Raw genomic sequence first — 25,502 nt, forward strand, 5'->3', positions numbered from 1 at the left:
AAAAATACATCAGCGAACTTCTTCATTTAATGAGCTAATAACCTCAACACACTCACACACAAATACTTTTTCTTGGTGACTTCCATGGAGATCCATGGTCCCAGTTTGTCTGTTGGCTTTCTAATTACTGACCTCCCCTCTACCACTGTATGTAAGACATCTTCGTAAAGAACACCTGTCACCTGTTTCTGTCACCACTACCTGTTGCAGCAGCTGTCTCCTCCTATACCCATGTGTGAGACACAGACATAAGCTACACAAATAGTGTATAGGAGTAACAGCAGGTTAGGCTGTTAAAACTCCTCCAGGATGCAGCCATGTGTATGGGAGTATCTCATACACACACATGCTGCAGGGGGCATGGCTGCCAGCACCAGGAACCACATATAGGCAGCCAACACGAGGAGTGTCACATCATTATACAGGCTGTCAGTCATGTGTATAGGAGTATCACATACACACAGGCTGCAGGGGGCGCCAGCACCAGGAAACACATAGAGGAGCCAGCACCAGGAGTGTCACATCTTTATACAGGCTGTCAGTCATGTGTATAGGAGTATCTCATACACACACAGCCTGCAGGGGGCGCCAGCCCCAGGAAGCACATAGAGGCAGCCAACACCAGAAGTGTCGTCATCATACAGGCTGTCAGTCAAGTACTGGGGGTGTGGTTGTGCATATTCATGAATAAGTTGGACTGCTGAATTTGATAATGACTCATTGGACCCATCTAATCTCCTTTGCATACAGCTTTAGGACCTGAATGTTTATGTTTACAGGCATGTAGAGCGACAATGTAGGGGCAATGCTTTCTAATGGCACTTTGGGAAAACATATTTAGTTTTGGGTGTTTAATTTGCTTGACAGGTTCCCTTTAAATACTTGTAAATCCTGATTTATTTTCCCTTTATTTGGAAACTGTCTGTGTACCTGTTAATTTCTTCCATGTTAATAAACATTAAAAAAAGGAACATGCTGCATTGTACTGTAACCACGCCATATGGCCCATGAACGTGCTGGCTTTTGATGAGTGCCCAGAAATTCATCTCTGTGTTCTTATTATTAACTACAAAGCCATCTTGAATATAATATTGAACTCCAATTACTTATGTTAGGAATTTCTCAATCTGCCATATTTTCTGTATGACAGCCTTTAATTTAAAGTTCCATTACTCACTGTAAAACATGCTATTAGGATAGTATAAACTATGACACATGTTTTGTGCTGGCGCTTTACTCTTTCCAAACTCTGTATTTTCAGTAATATACGCCTTAGTTTCAACTTCACTTAGCAAAACCTTGGCAATGGCCTGGCAAGTAAAATTGCTCCATTTACTTAATGTTGTAACATTGTTCTGAGGATATAAAAGTGTCCAGTGTCTTCTATTCATAAAGTGATGCTAAATATACTACTAATCTGTTATTTTCCAGATACATTTCATATAAAACGGGAAATAATAGTAAAAGCTAGCTATTATATGTATATTAGGTTTTACCTAATGAATGACACTAACTACTGTATGTGATATACCTGAAGGCGTTATCCAGGATTAATAATGGGTCCCTGGGGTATGAAAAGAACAGACAGTATACAGAGTTCTGCGGGGACAGTGTACACATCCCTGCAGCCTTCAGGTCACAGCTAGAAGCTGTAGCAGACATTGGGCTGTTGACATGGGCTAAAGAGCAGGGCCGGCTCCAGCACCCGGCATACCTGGGCAAGTGCTGGGGCCCAGATAGTTGCCGGGGGGCCCACACACGCTGTGCACATTTTCACTTTCTGTGATGACTGAGGAAGTGCTGTGTCCTGCACTGTTCCTCCCACTAGGACAAGGCACAGGAGAGGCAGAGGCTACTGAGCTATTCAGAGCCTGTGTGATGCAGCACATTATAGGTTAAAACCTCCCCCATCCCCTCTTCACATGGAGATACAGTAGAGTTGAAATCCGGCAGCTCAGAAATTGGGGCGAAGAGGTGGAGGAGGAGGAGGAGAAGCGTGAAGACTTCTCTATGGGCTTGATGCAGACACCACAGGGTGTGTGATGGTATGTGACATGTATGGATGTGTATTACTGATACATTTATTGAGTGTATTGTATGTGTGATGATGTGTTTGCCTGCATGTGTGTCTGTTTTCATGTAATTGTATGCATGTAGCTATACCTGTCTGCATGTGTATCTACCTGTATATATGTCTTTCTGCATGTGTGAATGTGTGCTGGTTTATAGTCTAAAAATATTAATCACCTCCAATGTACATGAGAAGGAGAGAGGGTTCTGTATCAGCAGTGATGTGTATTATGAGGTCACATCGCAGATGAGGTGTGTATTATGAGGTTCTGCAGCAGCAAAGTTGTGTATTATGATGTTCTGCAGCAGCTGAAGTTTGTATTATGATGTTCGGCAGCAAAGTTGTGCATTATGAGGTTCCTCAGCAGCTGAGATGTGGATTATGAGGTTCCGCAGCAGCTAAGGTGTTGGTTATTAGGTTCAGCAGCTGAGGTGTGTATTTTGAGGTTCCGCAGCAGCTGAGGTGTGTATTATGAGGTTCTGCTATTATGAGGTTCAGTTTTATTACTTGGCAGAGGGGAGGGACACAAATTTTTAGGTTCGCCCTGTTGGTTAAATGACCTCAAAACTGCCCTGACTGTGACACGGCTGTTTGGGATGATAAACTAGAGAATAATTCAGGGAACAGAAGATTGTTTACGTTTTTGAATTTAACGTGGTTTCATTGCCAGGGGCCTACTGAAACCTGGAACCGGCCCTGCTATAGATAATAACACCTTGACATAGGTATAGGATATATATGTGTAGAATATATATATATATATGTGATATACTGAGATCTCACACTCAATAAACCCCATATGTCAGCCACTGCAGAGAGCCAATGTATGGGGTCTCTCACAAACTGATGAACCATTTACTACCACGTGTTATGCAGCTTAAAGGACACCTGTCATTGCGTCTCTGTAACGAATTCTGTCACCACTACCTGTTGGAGCAGCTCACAAGAATTCCATCCCAGCCTTTATCTAGTCAATTCCTACATTAATCATTCTAAAATCTTTTCTTTAATATGTAAATGAGCATGTTACCCCTCCCCTCTCCCCCTGCTCATGTCTGTGTATAATGTATAGTAAAGCATTTCTACTGCTTGTGTGAAAGACACAGACATTGGCTACACAAGTAGTGTATAGGAGTAGTAGCTGGTCAGGCTGTTACAACTGCTATGGGATGCAGCCATGTGTATGGGAGTATCTCATACACACATAGGCTGCAGAGGGCATGGCTGTCAGCACCAGGAAGCACATAGAGGAGCCAGCACTAGGAGTGTCACATCATTATACAGGCTGTCAGCCATGTGTAGAGGAGTACCTCATACACACACAGGCTGCAGAGGGCATGGCTGCCAGCACCAGGAAGCACATAGAGGAGCCAGCACTAGGAGTGTCACATCATTATACAGGCTGTCAGCCATGCGTATATGAGTATCTCATACACACAGGCTGCAGAGAGCATGGCTTCCAGCACCAGGAAGCACACAGAGGAGCCAGCACCAGGAGTGTCACATCATTATACAGGCTGTCAGTCATGTGTAAAGGAGTATCTCATTCACACACAGGCTGCAGAGGGCGCCAGCACCAGGAAGCACATAGAGGCAGAGAGCACCAAGAGTGTCACATCATTATACAGGTTGTCAGTCATGTGTATAGGAGTATCTCACACACACACACAGACTGCAGAGGGCATGGCTTCCAGCACCAGGAAGCACATAGAGGCAGCCAGCACCAGGAGTGTCACATCGTTATAAAGGCTGCAGCCATGTGTAGAGGAGTACCTCATACACACACAGGCTGCAGGGGGCCAGAACCAGGAAGTACATAGAGGCAGAGAGCACCAAGAGTGTTACATCATTATACAGGCTGTCAGTCATGTGTATAGGATTATCTCATACACATACAGGCTGCAGGGGGCGCCAGTATCAGGAGTGTTACATCATTATGCAGGTGGTCAGTCAAGCACTGAGGGCTGTGGCTGTGCCTGATACTCTTGAATAAGCTGCTGAATATGATCATGACTCATTGAACCATCTCAGGTCATTTGCATACAGCTTTAGGACCTGATTGTTTAAGTTTACAGGCATGTAGAGGGACAATGAACGGATAGGGGCAATGCTTTCGAATGGCAATTTATGGCCTTTATGATTTATGGTTTCATTTGAGAAATATGCTTCTGCTGCCTGCGTTTTCCTTTCATCTTAGTTCAGCTTACAACCTCTCAGGACACCAGACTTACCACTCATTTAGATAAATTGATTTACTGCCTCTCCCATTACAATTCATATAGTCTCATTTAAATTCATATGGGGATTCCACCATCAAAATTCACTTAGTGCCCTAAACCGACCACCTAGTATGCCCACAAAGTCTAATAACACTCTTAGTGGCCCCAGTTATTATAGTGTCCCCTTACTTTTGCTGCATGCTCTGTATCAGCCACTAGTCCCAAAAATTATTTTTCTCTTTTTGTGGCCCCACAACTCATTTGTGGCCCCACAACTCATTACCATACCCTACTACTATGCCCCTTACCTTATCCCTTCTTTTGTGCAGCACTCCCACATTATGCCCCCCTTTGGGTATCTCCCACTTTATTCCCATTTTCCTACTGTTACTTTCCTTTTGCAATAAAATCTGAATGAACAAAAATGTGGTACTTCATTTACCCCCATTGCACGTGTTCGCCTCTGAAGGTGCAATGTGACGATTGTCGGCGTTGGGAGCTGGTGGCTTCTTTTATGGCTATTACACCCTGCAATATATTATTGGATGTAGAGGTCACATGAATCTACTTTATGTGATGACTAAATTGCAGGACATGTGCACCACTGAGGTAGTAGTGCTGGATCTAGGGGTAATGAACAGGTGAGATTTATTTTTTATTTTTCCCCACAAATGTTTAGTTTTTATATCTTATTGATCAAAACCCCTTGAAAGTGTGACCCAGGCATGAAAGTAGGATTGTTTGTTATGGTAAAGATTTTTTAATGCTGGTCTGTTTATTCTTGTCCCGATGTTTGGACAGAACATACATGTGAGCTAACCCTCAACAATTTCTTTTCTGCTAGTTGAAGAGCCCACATTTAAATGTAAGAGGAATGAGATTAAGACGAGAGTTACATGTTTGCATGCAAGTGGGTAATTGGATGAAGAGCTAATGTACATTCCAGTCAAGTATCTTCTATTGCCCGTCTTGTTTAGATAACTAGTTGTCACATTTCAATGTATCTTCTTCTGCCATGACATGACACATTCAATCATTTTCATGAGCTTTCCATGAAAAGGCACGGTCAGCCTTCTTTGCTTGCGGAGGAGGCGTGCTCGATCATTTGGCATATTTTATCATCATCACCATGGAGACTGTGTGTGTTTTTAACTTGAGGAATAGGTGTGCACAGTGTCCTGGCATGTTTTATAACTACACGGTACATGGATTAATAATCCTTGCTGTCTAGGTGGAACTGCTATTAGGTAATGGCACTATATTATTTATTGCATGCAGCTCATCTATACACAAACATTGTCTCCCGATTCGTCACATACTTCAGTATAATAATATAACATGTCAAGCTCAGCAAATTCTAATTAATGTAACTGTTGTAAATTCACACCCGTCTTAGAATCAAACTGGTCTTAAGTAAATCATTATATTACTAAGTCGACCTATTATTTTATTAATTTAACTTCTCACATTACAATGAATAAGTCACAGTTTTTTGGACAAGGTAAGCATATCACACATGGGTCCTGCTGCTAGAGGGGGTCCAAAAGGCCTTCCATTACAAAAGAAGACATAAAAAAGTGTCAGAAATGTTACACAAATTAAGTGTAACAGATTTTGCATTAAGTCACTGGAACTTCATCTCTACTACCTGAGGCAAAGGCTCATTTGCTAAGGGTCGCACACTGCACTTTCATCAGATTTTGCACCTTTTTCAGGGATTGCATGGCTTGAACAGGTATTTAACATGTGTCTGCGCTGGGATTTTGGCAGGATATTGGACGAACAATCTTAGTTAATCGCGCCACAGTGCATTATCGCTGGACAATGCACTTTCGGTGGCTAAGTAAATGTGCCCCAATGGCTGAACACAGGGTTAGTAGAGAAAACTGGAGCAGAAGTGAAGATTGCCAATGGTAATGTTGCAAATTCGAAGAAAAGAGAGAACCCCACAAAAGAAAGGAGAGTACAATCTCAAGTGCAGTAAACGGACAAGCAAGTGTATGGCAAGGTGTTCCAATAGTGGGTACTCACCTTGTAGGTGATTCAAGCAGCTTATAGTATCAAAGTTGCAGCCGATGCTGGAGACTAGCTGGATAGGAATCCATATTATCGTCGGTCAGCAAATGGAAAGAGGTACAACCAGGAATAGAGATATTCCAAAAACCTCCAAATAAAATATTTGCAGAATAAAATGAATATAACTATATAAAATATTAAAAAATTGTAGAATGTTTTTGTGCTTGGGGACTACAGCTTTCATCAGGTACAGATAAACGAGTGCATAGTCACAAGGGGACATATTTATCTTTCGGAGTATGATTGCTCTGTCGCTGCATTTTCGCAGTGGCATACATCAAGAAGCTTCTGCCTCTTGATGTATCTGGGCAGGTGGCTGCGCAGCATTTATGAAAAAATTAAAAGTCGCCCCAATCCGGTAACCACTCTCGGCCAGCGTGAAGGTGGCAGAGAGGGCAAAATAATTGCAAGTGCTAGCATCAGGATCAGCGGGACTAGAAGGGTTATCGCTTAAATGTTGGGCATATGAATCCAGCAGTCATGGGACCACTTATTTCTAAAGTACAAACTGACTTAAATATAGAGTATAATAAATAGTAAAGTTTATAAATTGTCACACAATACAACTACAAGACTTATTTTCAATAAAGATACTACATTATTATCCTCAGTTATCTGCAACATAAAATAGTCGAATAGACAGGGTTGGGTCTCTGATTATATTTGTAACATGTTCCAACACATCCTACTTTATGTGCCGCCTTTTTGCCCTGTGCATAATTGAACTGGAATTCCGAATTTTTACTGTAAAAATTTTACCACCTTACAGCGCTGGCAATTGCACACATATTGGTCAGAATAAATGTCCTGTTTCTAATGTAGTTGAGCTCAGTTTTGCATATTTGTTCAGGTCAACCTCATGGGAATAGCTTGTAATTTAATGTACATGCAAATTTAGGTTAGATCTACATGTGGACTGACTGGAATGCCATGGTTGGTCACACTATAAATTTGCTCGAAAATACGGCCATCTATTGGCTTTGGTTATCAAATTTGTTGACACATCACATGTCATTGTTGAATCACCCCAGGTCTATTCTCATTATTTGTCTATTCATCTGCATAAAAGAAAGCCATTTTGTCCTCTATATATTAGTGTCTCTATTTTTTTTTCAGTGTCTCTAGTAACCCTTATTACATGTTTTTAGAAAGCAATTATACAAACTGAATTTTATGGATCACTCCCACCCACCTATGAGTGATTATCTCAGTTTCATATTTAAAATTTTAAACAAACACATTGAAGGATGTGAAATGTCCAACAATGTGTAATCACTCGGAGAGCCCTTTCTTAAGTGTTCTGGATTGAGACACTGAGGCGTCGTGAGTTTCATTAAAACATGCAGTAGCTTGTATGCTTACAGTATAGTAAATGTACCTGTTCCCCGGCTTTCTGCCTGTTATTAGATTGTACACCCTCATGTCACTAGCATGCCTGAGTATTTATCTCATTGGTGGCCCTACTTTTTAGCTTCATACAAGATGCAGGAATTATTTGCTAAATCCCATTGCTTTTATATCTAAGAAACAAATATACTGTTTATTGTTTATGAAGCTGTTGATTTATATAACGTGGCTAGACTGTGATTAAGGTGGAAATTAGGTAGAGATTAACACTTGCAGCTATGCGTGTGTTCTGTTTCTGTGAGTCAGAATGCAGGCTGTTTGTGCTCCATTTGTGGTCAGAGTAGCGTGTTATCCAAACATCAATCAGGGGGAACATTGTGAAAGCATTCCAATTACTATACCTAAGCATAAGGGCAAAACATTGTAGCACATGTAGGAGTGTGGAGACTACAGCGCTGTCTTTCAGAGATTCATAGATAAGTACACACAGCTTGAATGAATACAATTACAACTGAGTCTGAGCGAATGGTTCACTGAGCATCAAATGGAGGAACTGCACGAAGGTGAAAAACACCTGTGGCTTTGGCCCTGTGTTTGTCAACTTTGGATACTGCAAACCTCTTATAAAGGAAAAGGTTTTCACCTTTACAACTGCAAATTTATTACATCCTCAAAATGCAGATTTAAAAGAAATAAGTAGGCTCGGTAAGTAGTATCCCAAAGAGCTGATCTAAATGTCACCTCTTCCTGACAAATGGCAAGGTATCATAGATATAGGCAAAGGCTTTACTGAAATAATAATTCCTTTATTTATATATATAGCGCACACAGATTACGCAGCGCTACACAGAGTTTGCCAGATCAGTCCTTGTCCCCATGGGGCTCACAATCTATTCAAAGGGGGTTGCTTTTCATGCATCATTCTGTTACATGACTTGGTAGAAGGATGATAAAAATATTGTTAAAAAAGACTGACCAAGGAGCAGTGATATTCAAATGGGTAAAAGCAATAACTGAAAACAAGTCTAAGTTAGGGAAAGCAGAGTCACAGCTGGAGAGGTGACAAGACAAGGAGGTAAAAACAACTTATAATAGACAGACAAGTGAAGTCAGGCAGAACCATGTCAAATTGAAGATGGCAGTAAGGCACAGAACTGACTAATAAGAGAATGGTCAAATAAACGTATCAGAGATCAGATACAAAGAATAGCAAAAGATACAAAGAGTAAAAGGACTGCAATATTCAGCAACCTGTAATCAGAACTGGGCCAACATATATGGACATCCTGGACCCAGCCCCCAGCAACTAACTGGTTTAGCCGTCCATCACTCGGGTCACAGCTGATACTAACACAAATTCTGATGACATCCAAGCTTTCCACAGGAACATATACCCATCTCCGCAAAGGGAACTGAAAGGCTGATGTCAATCAATGCTCACAGCCATACAGCCCTGTGTCTGGGCACAAGCACAGAAGCCTGAGACCCGTTCCCTTTCAGAACATTGCAGGAGCAATTCAGTGAGTCCTGACAGAATTCAACGGTCCAAGGTTCCATTATCTTCCTGATATCTCAGAGTGTAACATTTTCTGTGGCAAAGTATCAGTTATATATTAATGTTAATTACATGGCTGATACGTCTGTTGTTGTTGTACAGCAAATTCATGTACTTTCTACAACAATCAATAATACATCTCTGTCCATATACCATTTCCTTTTTCACCTTTCTACACCATAATATTTTGAAAATGACACTTTACATTTTATTTACATTTGCTCTGAAATTGTTAGTGTTTTTTTTAACTAAATGGAATGTTATCAATTTAATATTTTAAATTGAATGTAATGTTTTCAAAATGTTAACATTTAATTCAAATAGTTTCAAGCAGAAATGATGCTAATCCTTCACAGCTGGTAATTTTGTGCCTTCTCCATCTCGTTTCCTACTGTATTGCTGCTAGTCTGGTATTGCCTGCCAAGTCCATAATTCTATGTTCTATACATCTGGACATTTGCTGCCTTGTCCACTATGTTCCAGCTTTTGCTGGAATTGAAAATGATACCATCCAGTGTGTAAATTACAACAACTAATAAATTGCTACCACAAAAAGAAAATTTTGAGGTATTTTATAAAAAAGTAAAAAGATACTGTTTCTTCCCTTCCTACCATAACGTAACTGAGACTTTCTTCCCTCCTCTCAATCAGAACATATACACACATGTATTTCAGATTCTGATTTCTGTATATTGTGTGGGTGTTTCCTCAAGCTATTATTGCTGTATTGTAGAGTAATCTGATGCTTATATACAGATGTACAGTAGCAAATGATAACTTGACTTAACTTGTTAAATACCATTCATTTTAATGTCAAGTTAATGTTTTCTATAGTGAAAAACAGTACACTTATACGATACATGCTGTTTATGTAGAAAAATAAAAATCATAAAAATCAACATGGAACTACAATATATGAATGCTCATAACATAAAAGAAAATAATTTAAGAGATGCATCAGTAGAAATGGTATTATATCGTGGCGTAACTACCGCCGCAGCAGCCGTTACAGCTGCTACGGGGCCCTTGAGGTTCAGGGGCCTGGGGATGCACGGACCCTGTGTGCAGTGCTTTGCCAAGTGGTCCGTGAATACACTGCTGGGTACCTGGCAGATGTGTCCCCGGGCCCCTCCTCTCTGTCCCGGTTTCCGCCCACCTCTCTCCTGGCCCACCCACCTCTCCTGGATCGCTCAGTACCTGACACTCCCATTTGCCACCTCCCTGACCTGCCCGCCTGCGGCCCACCAGCCGCCACCCACCTCCCTTACCCGTCCGCCGGCACACGTGACCGCGGCCCGCCTACCCCCTGCATAGCAGCACAGCTGGCTGATTACACACGGCACAGTTGACGACCACGCCCCCCATCCGACCACGCCCCCCATCCTCAAATCCGGTGAACACCCCCCCTTCCCCTCCCGCCCGGGAAACGAACCCCACTCCCCCCCCCCCGGTCCAAGCGCACCCCCCCTCCTGCCCGAACACCCGCTCGAACAACCACCGGAACACCCACCTGACACCACAGCCGAGTGGTCACCCAAACATCCTAAAAGGTAAGTATATACATATGTATTTATCTGTGTGTATATGTATATATTGAGTGAAGAACAAATTACAATCAGTGATTTAAAAATGCTATCTTTTATTTAATAAAGTTAAACAGAAAGGGTAAAGCTCCGTGAGTCTTATTGGTACGGACTAAGGCCTCTGCACTGAAGGTCAGTCTGAAAAAAGAAGATTGATCGTGTGAGAATAGGATAATGGTGACCTCGTTATGGTATAGTAGTGTAAATGTAGTAACGAGGGCTCACCTTGTTTGTTATCCGTGCAACTCAAGGATCAAAGGTAGGGAAACTCTATCAGCCTACTGGAGGAAAATACCCAAAGATGTTCACCTTAACCTTTGTGACTGTCAGAAGTAGTCGATTGTGGTGTTAGGTGAGAAAGGTAGAAATCCAAATGCTTAAGAGTTTAGGAAAAGGAGGGTGACCGATAGATATAAGTCCATATGGGCTCGGGTCTTACTGACCAAACTGTCATGTAAATCCCTATACAAGCCCTATTTAGGACATAGACTATTGCACCCTGATAACCTAGCCTCGGGACTATGGTCCTATGCGAACAAAGCCCCGACTGGAACCTGTCCCTGCAATAACTGGCCCTATTAAAGACCTATTCAGCAGGTAAATTCAGGTATTTTTAGAAGACTATTGGTGTCATATACTGTCATAAGTAAGGGTGAAAAATTGTGTCATAAAGTTAGAGGAGAACCCCAATCCCGACAAGGCTTGTTTCGCCCTATTGGGCTCATCAGGGGAACGCTGGGTTCTTCAGTAAACGCCCTTAATGCCGTAGGGGGTAACAAGGGAGTAGAATCAAGCCAGGTAATGCTTGCAGCCGTAGGAGACAATGTGAAGCTCCTGGTGACAGCCGTCTCAACGGGTTGAGACGGCTGTCACCAGGAGCTTCACATTGTCTCCTACGGCTGCAAGCATTACCTGGCTTGATTCTACTCCCTTGTTACCCCCTACGGCATTAAGGGCGTTTACTGAAGAACCCAGCGTTCCCCTGATGAGCCCAATAGGGCGAAACAAGCCTTGTCGGGATTGGGGTTCTCCTCTAACTTTATGACACAATTTTTCACCCTTACTTATGACAGTATATGACACCAATAGTCTTCTAAAAATACCTGAATTTACCTGCTGAATAGGTCTTTAATAGGGCCAGTTATTGCAGGGACAGGTTCCAGTCTGGGCTTTGTTCGCATAGGACCATAGTCCCGAGGCTAGGTTATCAGGGTGCAATAGTCTATGTCCTAAATAGGGCTTGTATAGGGATTTACATGACAGTTTGGTCAGTAAGACCCGAGCCCATATGGACTTATATCTATCGGTCACCCTCCTTTTCCTAAACTCTTAAGCATTTTGATTTCTACCTTTCTCACCTAACACCACAATCGACTACTTCTGACAGTCACAAAGGTTAAGGTGAACATCTTTGGGTATTTTCCTCCAGTAGGCTGATAGAGTTTCCCTACCTTTGATCCTTGAGTTGCACGGATAACAAACAAGGTGAGCCCTCGTTACTACATTTACACTACTATACCATAACGAGGTCACCATTATCCTATTCTCACACGATCAATCTTCTTTTTTCAGACTGACCTTCAGTGCAGAGGCCTTAGTCCGTACCAATAAGACTCACGGAGCTTTACCCTTTCTGTTTAACTTTATTAAATAAAAGATAGCATTTTTAAATCACTGATTGTAATTTGTTCTTCACTCCCTATAAGTGATTTCCTTGGGTCCTCATCTACTCGAGGTTGACCCACCCCCTCTTGGGTTATATATGTATATATTGTATATATATGTATATACTGTGTATATTGTGTATATATGTATATACTGTGTATATTGAACTCGCAGAAAAAGTGGGTCAAAGAAAATAATGGCAACATCTGAAACAATGAATCAGAATTTGGACAGATGAAAAGACAGATGTTATAGGCAAAAATAAGTTTTATTTAATGAGAATCAAACATAGAAGTAAAAACAATTAAAATTCCCATGATTAGGGAAAACAATGGACCCCCAGTGTCCAGCCCCAGTGTGGAATACATATATGATGTGACAAAGGATAGTACAAAAACCATAGCATAAATATAAAGTGCTAAATAGGAGTCATAGAGGTCGCATTACCAATCAACGAGGTGCCGGGCTGGAGGAACCGGGGGGTCACACGTGCCCCACGCGTTTCGCCCGTCAGGCGGGCTTCCTCAGGGGATGCAGGTGAGAATAACTCACCTCCTTAAATATGTTGCAGCTCTGTCAGAGCACGAACACCGGAATGAAAAGAAAACGCCCACTTCCGGGTATGAAATCGGAAGTGAGGTCAGTGAAGCGCATCGTGCAGTAGAAAACGATTTACCTGATTAAAGTGGGGAAAATTGAATACATAAAGAATAATGTGTCACCGCCCTGACATATACATCAGCATGTATATATGTGGAAGAGGATTATATTGCAATAGCAATGTGAAACATAAATTCATAATAATCAATAGTGAATAACAGATTCATACTGGATGAATGGGACTAATACATAAACCAATAATATGCCAAGTGACACCGATTGTGTCCAATATTTATTTGCACTTGCACTTTTGTATTTTTTTGTGTTTATGATTGATATTTATTTATGCATATATTATCCCTCACGTTTGCACTTTAGTCTTCTATAAGACCTACATATATATATTTGATGTACTATCTGATGAATTATTCTAATTTAATTTGTGCGTTTTTAGTGGGCATATTATTGGTATCTGCGTACAGTGATAAATCTTATCCCTCTCTCCCCTGCTCCCCCACCCCTTAATCCACCCCTAATGCATACCACAAGATAGAGAAAAAAAATCTGTTAAAATACCATTAATACTCATTCTGGCCTTTGGAGCACTATAAAGAGTACAAACCCATGCAGTGAACCCTTCCCCAAGACCAAACTTCTCCAAAACTTTCCAGAGAAACTGCAACTCCACCCTGTCGAACGCCAGCATTTAACGACAGGATGGAGCGTCTCTCCCCTGTTCGCAACTGAATATCGGAGAACAACCTATGCAGGCTGTTATCCGTACCCCTCAATGGAATAAATCCATTTTGATCAGGATGAATAATGTCAGTCATCACCACTCTTAACCAGGTAGCGAGGATTTTTGCTAATATCTTCACATCGCAATTTAACAAGGAGATAGGTCTATATGCACCCATGTCTAAAGAATCTTTATCCTTTTTCAGAAAAAAGACTATAGATGCTTCAGCCATTGAATCTGAGACCGTCCCTTTCTGAAATGCTGCAGAAAAAACCTGGACTAGAATAGGAGTTAATGCCTTCTCCAAACATTTATAAAATGCAAAAGGCAAACCATCCAGCCCCGGTGAAGAGTCTTTCGATACCTCCATTATTGCCAGAGAAGCCGCTTTACGTTATTAATAATACTATATTTTATTATCACATGCTCTATTTCTGCAATAAAACAATTCTTTAAAGGTTTAGTCACTTTATTTTTGACTACCGATTCATTGACAACTTAATAGTATTAAATGTTATATTCCATAAATTAAATATTAAAATGGATTTTTATATATAAAGTACAGATCAAAAGTTTGGACACACCTTCTCATTCAGAGTTTTTCTGTATTTTCATGACTGTAGATATTGTAGATTCACACTGAAGGCATCAAAACTATGAATTAACACATGTGGAATTATATAAAAAAAAGTGTGAAACAACTGAAATATGTCTTACATTCTAGGTTCTTCAAAGTAGCCACCTTTTGCTTTGATTACTGCCTTGCACACTCTTGGCATTTTCTTGATGAGCTTCAAGAGGTAGTCAGCAGAAAAGGTTTTCACATCACAGGTGTTCCCCCTTCAGGTATAATAAGTGGGATTTCTTGTCTTATAAATGAGGTATTCCCCTAAAATGGTTTTCCAACAGTCTTGAAGGAGTTTACAGAGATGCTTGGTCTCTAATCTGAGCTGCTGTTAACCTGTGATTTCTGGTGACTCGGTGGAACTTATTCTCTGGAGCAGAAGTGACTCTTGGTCTTCCTTTCCTGGGGCGGTCCTCATGTGAGCAACTTGGGGACACTTTCAAAATTTTCCCAATTTTGCAGACTGATTGACCTTAATTTCTTAAAGTAATAATGGCCACTAGTTTTTCTTTACTTAGCTGTTTTTTCTAGCCATAATACAATTCTAACAGTCTATTCAGTAGGACTATCAGCCGTGTAACCACCTGACTTCTGCACAACACAACTGATAGTCCTAACCCCATTTATAAGACAAGAAATCCCACTTATTAAACCTAATAGGGGAAAACCTGTGATGTGAAAACCTTTTCAGCTACCTCTTGAAGCTCATCAAGAGAATGCCAAGAGTGTGCAAAGCAGTAATCAAAGCAAAGGTTGGCTACTTTGAAGAACCTAGAATATAAGACATATTTAAGTTGTTTCACACTTTTTTGTTAAGTATAATAATTCCATATGTGTTAATCCATAGTTTTGATGCCTTCAGTGTGAATCTACAAATTTTTATAGTCATAAAAATACAGGAAACTCTTTGAATGATAAGGTGTGTCCTTTAAATATACATAGGAGATGAAAATTAGAGAACAGTGTATAATCACTTGATTATTTTCTGAAATAATGTAATTTCTATTAATCAACATATGAAGGATGTTCAGTAATGGGTACTCCAACTAGAAAAGTGTTTAACAAAATTGGCAAAGTATATCAGTTTAAAACCTTTATTTTGCAAAAGACACAAATGTCATAATTAGAGAAAGCAATGATTTCAGCACATAGAAAGAGTATAATTACATTTTCTGAAGGTTACAACATCGTTAGGACATGTACAGGCCGTTGCTGTGAATGACTGCAGCACATTTGCAGCCACAAGACATCACTAGTCTCTCACACTGCTCTGCTGAGATTTTGGTCCACTCTCTTTCAGTTTCTTTCACAGTTCTGCGATTGTTGTGGGTTTAATGTCCATAACCTTGTCACCAAGGACTTTCACAAGGTTTTCTATTGGGTTAAGATCAGGACTCTGGGCTGGCCATTTCATTGTGTCAGTGTTTTCTGTTTTAAGGAAATGCTTTACCTGTTTTTGTATGTGACAGGGGGCAATGTCTTGCATGAAAATTGCTGACATTTTAAGTGAATAATGCAAGGAAGAAACCACATGTTATTGAAGAAGGTTCTGATACATACCTGCATTCACTGTACCATGTAGCTGTATGATTGGTCCAACTCTTGCAGCAGAAAACATTACCTAAAGCATGAACTTGCTATACCACCTTTCACTAACTTCTTTACACACTTTAGGTTCACTTTTTCCAGGTTGTAGATCAACATTATATTTCCCATATTCCCAGTTCTAAATAAATTAAACTTGCTTTCATCACTAAAATGAAATGTGGACCACTTCTCCTCAATGCTCCTTAGCAAAGGTGAATCTAGAATTTAGATATTGGGGCTCATTTACTAAGGGTCCGAACGCCACACTTTCGTCGTGGTCCCGAATATTTCCAATTTGCGCCTAATTGCCCCGGGACTTTTGCGCACGCGATCGGAGTGTGTCACATCGGTGCCGGCTTTCTCGTGACAGAAATGGAGGGTGTGGTCGTTGGACAACCCCAACGGATTTGGAAAAACAGCGGAATTTAAAACACATCCAACGACACCTGCTGGATACCGGGCGCACAGACCTAAGTGAATCCCGGCAGACCCAAATCAGCGCCGGACAACACACGGCAGGATCACAACTGGACTGGTTAAGTAAATGTGCCCCATTGTATGATAAGACAGATCCTTACCCTGTTCAGTTCTGAACTGGCGAGAAATTCTAGCTGCAGTGTTGAAATAATTACTCATGGAGATTCTCTACATTATCCTGTTGTCTTTTGCATTGGTCTTTTGTGAGGCAACCAGCCTTCTTGGGGGCTTGAATGAGTTTGTGATGTTATAAGGATGCAAGAAAATCACAAACTTGGAACAACTAACTTCTCCTGTTATTGCTGATAACGTCTCCCCTTTGACCTTCATCTTTCAAAAGTTAGGTAAAAGCTACCAGCCAAACTTTTTTCAGTGTTTTTTTAGTTCTCTCATTTACATTTTTATTTTGTGCTTTAGAATATATGCAGTTTATTAAATAATCTTAAAATATTGCTATTTTATACATGTTAGGCTATACTCACATAGGCCAGAATACATACATATATATTTCTATATTACTATTTTTTTAGTCTTCTTTTTAAAGTCCTTCCTTCCTCATAGTTGTGTATTTAAATTTACTCGTTTATTTGTGCTCTAAGGAATTTTCATCTAGAAAGGATCGCAAGGATTAAAGATCATGGTAACAAAGTGAAACCTTTATTTACTGAAATGAAACAGGTCCATGCGTCAGGATAATTCTTAGAAGAGTATTTCACAAAAGAGTCTATTTTAATCCAAAAATATTTTAGAAACACCATTATTATCAAAAATTTCTCATACATGAATTTCTGGATGTACTTTAATTATGAATGACATGGTTTGTATCAGAAGAATGCAGAGCTATGTTTATTTTTCACGAGAAAATCCACAGGACAATAGTAGAAGATCAGCAACCAATGATTCTGCATGTGATTTTTCAATATAAAATGTTAGAAATATCATACTGTGTAAACTGTTATACTAATAATTAAAAAAAGTTATCAACTCAACTAACATGTTCCCAACCAATTTGGCACCTTACTCATAATATGATATAATATAATATTGATGTTTGGATATTTAAGTAAGAATGAATAAGAAACCTGCCAGGAATTTTTGGTTGCTGGTCTACTTTTGTGCCTTAGATTTAGTTGCAAGCTTTAGGTTACCTATATTATCAATACTTCTGTATTATCAATATAATAATAATATAATATAATTTAATAATATAATATAATATAATAATAATTTGATGTCATTAATAATACATCTATTTGTTAATGATGATTCTAAATCTATTAAATTCATCTATTTAGCAGCATCATATTACACATTTCTATACAGATTATGTGGTAAATATACAAACACAAGAAGAAATTACATTACAGTAATAACTTACACAAACAATACACCATACACATACACCAACAAAAGACACAGGTAGTCGTCACTACCCAAAATACCCCATAAAGTACATACAACAACATAGATGCAAAATAACAATCTTTATTCAATATAATAAAATAGAAACAAATTGTGGGTACGGAGACCAAAAAAACACCCCACCCCACATAGTAACACATGAGTCATTCACATAAAAGTATTGCACAAAGCCCAAAGCTTCCAAAATCACCCATAATATAACTTCTTTCCAGCTCAAAAGATAATAAAGGTAAGATAAGGACATGTATACGAAGTACATCAAGTAGAAACCCATAAAAATACAGACCAGTATAGGGTAGGAGTTGTGCAAAACAGTTTACTCCATTTACTATACGGGGTATTTTTGTAGTGACGACTACCTGCTTGTTTTGTTGGGTGTAGCATTTAATTTGGTGGGATACCAAATTTTGGACCCCTACACACTCTGAATATTTTGGTTTAAGAGTAATAACATAGTCATATAATTTAAGGCCCTACAATGTTACAGTGTTTGAGGAGGAATGGGTGACACAGAAGGAATAAGAGCTAATGCAATGGTTAAGACAATATTTAAGGTTCCAGAATAAGTAAAATAATTAAATAAATGAAGAATACTGCTGCATGAATCAGTCACTAGCTGCTATGTTATATATAAAAATATATATATGGAAGTGTACATAATGGGAGATATATCACTGCTTCTATGCCAGTAGCGTAAAAGCAGTGAAATATTAGCAAATTCTGCGCAGTGCAAGATTTTGCAATTACAATAGTGACTACACCACCTCCACGCCATGTGCACAGGGCATTCTGAAACCTTGCTGGTTTTTACACAAAACTACCCCAGCTTGGACCACCGCCCACCGGATACATCAAGAGACCTAAGCCTCTTGATGTATCCGGCGTGACAAGAGGGGGTGGGCCGCAATCTTAAATTGGTGCAGGAGCTCCGGCGTATGATTAATCTCCCCAATAGACTAAGATGAGGCAGGAGAGTGCAGTGTTCGGGTCAGTGGTGTCCCCAGTGCTATGCTGGGTCTGCCAGGCACTGACGAGGTGTCACTACATGTTTCTGCTCTATGGAAGGGTTGGCAGGGCGTGGTGCACCCCAATAGGAAATAAATCCAGAGAGTCAGGGTCTGCAGTGAACAGTTTCCTTCTTCAGAAAGAAGAAATTCAGGTACAAAGCATCACAAATCAAAGGGCGGACTTCTCCACTCTCCTCCTTGGGAGAAGAAGGGATAGCTTTCCCTGTCTTTCTCAGAAGGCTGGTACCCTGGTTATAGTCTTGGAGACCAGGGTCTATTCCAGAGCATCCCCAACTCTGCTTCTTCTTCTTTTAGTTGCACAGATAGACTGGCAGTCTTCTCCTCCAAACTCTGTTCCTTAACATCCAGAAGTGTTCCCTAACTGCAAGACTTTAAGGACTGGAACTATTCTCCCTACATACTTTGTGCCAGGGGAGGAGTGATTACATTTCATCGCAAAAACAATGACAAGGTGTTCTCCCATAGACTTACATTGAGTTCCCATAATATTCTAAGGCAGCAAGATTCTAAAGTGTGAACATGTTTTTAGACAGCACCTGTTATTCTAAAGGTCAGATTGTCTGCTTCTCTGGTAAACAAGTCTGTTTTTCTTTTGCAAAACAATTTACTATAGCTGACTTCTTTACTATTACTGACTTCTCTTTAGTTAGAGATACACAGTCAGAAAAGTCTCTTAATGTTCATTAATCCTTTCAAGTAGTCTACACAGATACACGCGTTCTCTGCACAGGATTAGGGTCCGGATGGGATTTATAAAGGTAGTTCCTCCGCCGCTGCGCTGAAAATCATCTGAATGCGCCGGAATACACCGAGCTGGACCAGGTGAAGGTAAGCGCTTCCCAAGCGACACATTTTCATTTTTTTAAATGCGGCGGTTTTTCCGAATACGTTGGGTTTTCGTTTGGCCACGCCCCCCGATTTCCGATGCGCCACAATCCGATCGCATGTGCCAAAATCCCGGGGCAATTCAGGTACAATCGGCGCAAATCGGAAATATTCGGGTAACACGTCGGGAAAACGCGAATCGGGCCCTTAGTAAATGACCCCCAATATGTCCATAAATGCCAAAGTTTAATGCACTTATGTCACCAGTCTCTGCCAGCCAATGCATTTGTTGCCCATTTCCTTCAAATACAATTTAAACTAGTCAACCTCATTACATCTCTCCGCAATGCTGCCACTCTGTACCAATTGCAGTGCTTTGTATCAGAGGAGCATTAAGAAAAATCTGTCTGTTGCAATAAGAATAGATTGTAGAGAGGTAAGTAAGTAAAAGACCGATTAATAGGGAGCTGCAGTAGAAAAGAGTAGATCAGAGCAATAATTCAGGTCTTAATGGACAAATTGTGTAAATATATTTAAGGTGCATCATCAGGAATGTGCAAGTGATTGGATATCCCCTGTGTGGTCAGCAGTTACTGGACCCTGGGATAAGAAGACTGCCTGACAGTGAGTAGCTGAGCTGTTCGAGATGCCATTTGCTGTTGATGCATACTGTACATAGAGCAATTGGCAGAAAACTTCTGGAGGAGGTTCCAAAGGAGGAAGAGAAACTTTTGATCTGAAAAGGTGATTGGGGTGATTTCTTTTTCTACTTGTCACATTTAAAACAATAAACAAGTGACTAAAAAGTTAAAATAAAGTACTTAAAACATGCAATTGGTTTTTAAAGAGGACCTGTCACCAATAAAAAAGCACTAGGAGCCGCTCCTAGCGCTTGCCCATTTTTAGCAGTGATAAACTGCCAGCTTTATTGGAACTCTCTGATAAAGCTAGCAGACAATGGCACGTACTACAATAGAAACGCGGACTGCATTCAAAGCGGCCCGGCGTATTCATGAGGGTGCGGCCCGAGGCACTGCTTCTTCTCAATAGGCGGGCGGTGACTGCTGAACTTCATGTGGCAGTCACCGCCTCCTAGTCCCACCCCCTCATGAATACACCGGACCACTATGAGCGCAGCAGTGTCTGCTATTGGAAGGTTCTGATAAAGCTAGCAGTTTATCACTGCTAAAAATGGTGTAGTGCTAGGATTACTTTAGTAAGCAGCTCCCAGTGCCTTTTTATAGGTGACAGGTCCTCTTTAAATAACAAGCCCTATCACAGCTCCACTGGCAGCGTTAAAAGTTGTGGTCTTGGGTGTTATTATTGCGATGATTTTTACCTGATTCGATTTTTAATGCACAGAGAAAACAGGTAACCGATAAACTGAAACCCAGAGCACAATGGTGATATTATAATTAACCATATACCCTTAAATAAATGTATAAATATAATATATCCCTAATATACTCAGAATTGGTTTTTGGATAGTGATTATTAAAAAGGTTTTTAATCTGTGTATATAACTTTTCTCCATAAAGAAATCTGTCTGGTATGCACAGGCATTTAATCTAAGCTGTTTTTCATTAGTAACTCCACTTATTCTTAACGATAGAGAACACAGTAGGCGAGGTGCCTAGCAACTATGTTTTTTTGTGCCATATCAATAAATAAATATTAAATGCATTCATGGGATCCAAGAGATAAACCATGAAAAATCTGAAATTTGCTTGTGCATGCTCTGTAAACACAACCACTCCCATTTGAGTGTTGTATCGATATGAACACTACTGGGTTTTTCGTCAGTGCAATAACAATAACAAGTACAATAATATCTCTCATATAAACCCATATGCTGGGTGAACATTGTCTTTTTATCTAGTTGACTAGAGGCATGTAAAATGAAACAAATATAAACATTCAAGTCTTAGAAGTTAATTACAATTTGTTTGGAATTCTTTGTTCCCCTTGCATCACCTCCACATTCTTGTCAATATAGTCTTTGTTCCACGGCAGTTGTGTGGGCATTGTGGGTGTTCACCGTTGGACTGCTGCCACTGTAAGTTAGCTTGGTGTAACTGCAATGAGTCCATCATAAAACAAATACATACCTAGTGCTACAGAATAGATTACACATAAGCCTACATTCTAATTATTGCTGTGAATGTTTTTGCCCCTTTATATCTGTTTTAAAGAAAACCTACTGGTACTATTTTGCCTATTAAGGTAGATCTATTGTAGGTCTCCAGTAACAGCCTAAATCATAAACTATCCTTCCCTAACTCCATGTTACTTTCTAACTTAATCTGCACTTTATTTAACTAATATGCTAAGTAATATACTCTCCAGGCTCCATTATTATCTTTGATCCCTCCTACCTGTGCATCCAAGTTGAATCTTCTATATACAAGTATAATAGGATTAGAGAAGGATAATTTAGGGTTTAGGATGTTACTATGGACCTAGCATCAGATCTACCTTAATAGGCATATTCCTGAAGGTAGGTTTCCTTTGAGGAATATTAGCATATAGTTGGCTTTAATGGCATGCTCATTCTTAGGTTTTAGTGTATTATCAGCCTGTTTGGCTGTACCAACCTGTGGAGTGCTTCTTTATCAAGTGTAGGTGCAATACCAAAATGTCTAGAAGTTTACAGAGTGAAAATTCTTTTGGGTAATTTTTACAACAAAATCCATGCAGAATCCACATTTCTTTTTCTATGCCTATATGAAATACAAATCAAAAAGTGACATGTAACCTTTTAAAAAGGGGTTTCCCACCCTTGAGAGGTCTCTGACTTTGTCCCCTTAAGGACATTGATAGATCACACATGGCTCGTCGATACCTATGCTTGTTACCACTCTCACCCTTAGCGACCACATATACTGATCTTGTACTAACTCCATTATCAAGTTAATCCAACCCTCCCCAACCCTTTGCCCTCCCCCTCCCTTTTCCCCCCGTTCATTTGTTCAGTTTGTTAAATACAGTTGCTGGTTATGCATCACTCTGAAATCACTTCTATGAGATCCCCCTGTGAGGGGCATATGTTATGCCATGACGTATTGTAAGGCACTGTTATGCTTTTAATTCAAGAAAGTCTTGTTGAAACGAAAAAGGGTTTTCCCCTGAAAGAAAGCGCTCATATTTTAATCCGCTACTGATGTTTACACAATAAAGATAATTTTAACCCCTTACTTTGCAATTTTAGTCAGTTTTGTTTGCTGTTTTAGCTCCTATCACTCCATAGACAGGTCAGTGTAAGAATCCATAGTGTGGGAGGGGATTCTCTTTTATTTAGCTTCTTGACATTCCACATGCATCTAACAAATAGAAAAAGAGAGATGTGACGGATCAGAGATGAAAAATAAGGGGATCCATGAGATGGATATAAAACACAATGACACTCTTAGCTCTGCTCCCTCACTTAGTCAATAAAACACACATTCAGCTCTGCTATAAAAACCTGATCTGTCTGTAGCTAGTATAGTAAATTCTCTGCACACTGCTTGCCAGCAGGAAGTCTCTGCGTCTGAGCTGGTCTTGTAATGCAGGGGTGGGGGGCAGGAGGTAGAGAGCACTGCATCATGCAAAAAAGAGAAGCTATTCATGAGAATTCCACCAAAATATTTTATGTGTCAGGCCACACCTACCCTGATTCTTATACGTGCCCATTCACTCCCACCAAAGTATTTTAAGTGCCAGGCCACACCTACCCTAATTCTTTAATGTGCCCACTAACTACAACCCAAATATTTTATTTGCCAGGCCACACCTACCCCTAATCTTCTATGTGCCCGCTCACTCCCAACAGACAAAATAGTGCTTTTCTAGAGATCCCAGATTGCCCATAAACCTTATACTTAATAAAATTACAATTCACTATAGAACTTAATAATCAACACCTCAGATGCTGCAGAACTTCATAATACACACGACAGCTGCTGCATAGTATCATATCCACATACATATACATCCTAGCAGGGGCGAACTGGAAATTTAAAGTGGGCCTGGAAAAAACTCTAAAAGTGGCCCTATTCTGTGGGCAAGGGCAAAACAAGTAGGTGTTACCATGTGATGTGGGTGGCAGGGCGGCTCCAGTTTTCAGTAGACCCCTGGGGGACAGAGACTTAGTAGGCCCCTTTGCAGTGAATTCAAGTGGCAGCATTCAAAATTCAGAAACTAAAACAATCCCCTGTCCTAAAATATTCCCTAGTTAACGCATCAAACAGTTCCCTCATGGTTAATTTAAATAAGCCCCACCTACTACCCTATGGAATTATTATATACAGCCCCCTCACCCCTATGGATTCCTTATGTACAGCTTTATGTGGGTCCCCCAGAAGCTCTGGGCCCCGGCACTTGCCCCGGTATGCCCAAGTCTGGCGCCGGCCCTGGTGGGTGGAGTTACTAATAATAGTATATTAGTATAGTATTAGTAGCATAGTATTATAGTATTTAATGCTGGAAAAAGACACAAGTCCATCAAGTCCAACCTTTAAGAATTAACCCCTTAACGACATGTGACGTACTACGTCACATGTCGGGTCCCGGTACATGGAGAGGGCTCGCGGGCCGAGCCCTCTCCATAGCCGGTAAGTCTTTGCTGAATATTGCAGCAAAGGCTTACCGGTAACACCGGCGATTGGTGCCGGCACCGATCGCGGGTGTTTTACCGCTGATTGCCGCCGGCAAAGGTGCCAGCGGCATAAAAAAGACGGCGGCGCCGCCATCTTTCCGTGGATCGTCGCTCCCAGTGACGTCATCGGGGAGCGGCGATCCGTCGCCAATGGTAGCTTCGGGTCTCTCACGAAGACCCGAAGCTACTTCGGGTTAACCCATTCATTACCATGTGCCGTCAGCAGACACGCTAGGGTTAAAGTACCCTAGGGAGTCTGAAAAATAAAAATAAAAAAAAAGTTGAAATAAAAAAATTATAATAAAAAAAAACTAAAAATTCAAATCACCCCCCTTTCCCTAGAATTGATATAAATATAAATAAACAGTAAAAATCATAAACACATTAGGTATTTCCGCGTCCTAAAATGCCCTATCAAAATATGATAACGGTTTTTCACGGCGTTTAACCCCGTAACGGAAAATCGCGCCCAAAGTCGAAAATGGCACTTTTTTGCCATTTAAATTTTTTTTTTTAATTCTATAAAAAGTGATCAAAAGGTTGTACAGTCCTAAAAATGATAACATTGTAAACGTAATCAAAATCCGCAAAAAACGACACCACCCACATCTCTGTACACCAAAGTATGAAAAAGTTATTAGCCCCAGAAGATGGCAAAATCCCCCCAAAAAATTTTGTACAGGAGGTTTTAATTTTTTTAAATGTATGAAAACATTATAAAACCTATACAAATTTGGTATCCCCGTAATCGTACCGACACAAAGAATAAAGTAGACATGTAATTTGGGGTGCACAGTGAAATCCGTAAAATCCAAGCCCACAAGAATACGGCACAAATGCGTTTTTTTACCAATTTCTCTGCATTTGGAATTTTTTTCCCGCTTCCCGGTACACGGCATGAAATATTAAATACCATCATTTTGAAGTGTAATTTGTTACGCAGAAAATAAGCCATCACACAGCTCTGTACATGGAAAAATAAAAAAGTGTGAAAAATGAAAACGCAAAATGGAAAAAGGGCCGCGGCGGGAAGGGGTTAAACAAATG

General features: G+C 40.3%; 1 long non-coding RNA gene across 1 annotated transcript in view; it reads left to right on the forward strand.

Annotated features, from left to right (window-relative positions):
- Positions 1-14,266, forward strand: part of LOC140132979 (uncharacterized) — a 60,754-nt gene extending 46,488 nt beyond the window's left edge. Inside the window, exon 3 of the long non-coding RNA XR_011855759.1 lies at positions 14,061-14,266. This is a non-coding gene — a long non-coding RNA (uncharacterized lncRNA). The remainder of the gene's footprint in view (positions 1-14,060) is intronic.
- The last annotated feature ends 11,236 nt before the right edge of the window (positions 14,267-25,502 follow it).

This window comes from Engystomops pustulosus, chromosome 5, assembly GCF_040894005.1.
Source record: "Engystomops pustulosus chromosome 5, aEngPut4.maternal, whole genome shotgun sequence".
In the NCBI taxonomy this organism is placed as follows: domain Eukaryota; kingdom Metazoa; phylum Chordata; class Amphibia; order Anura; family Leptodactylidae; genus Engystomops; species Engystomops pustulosus.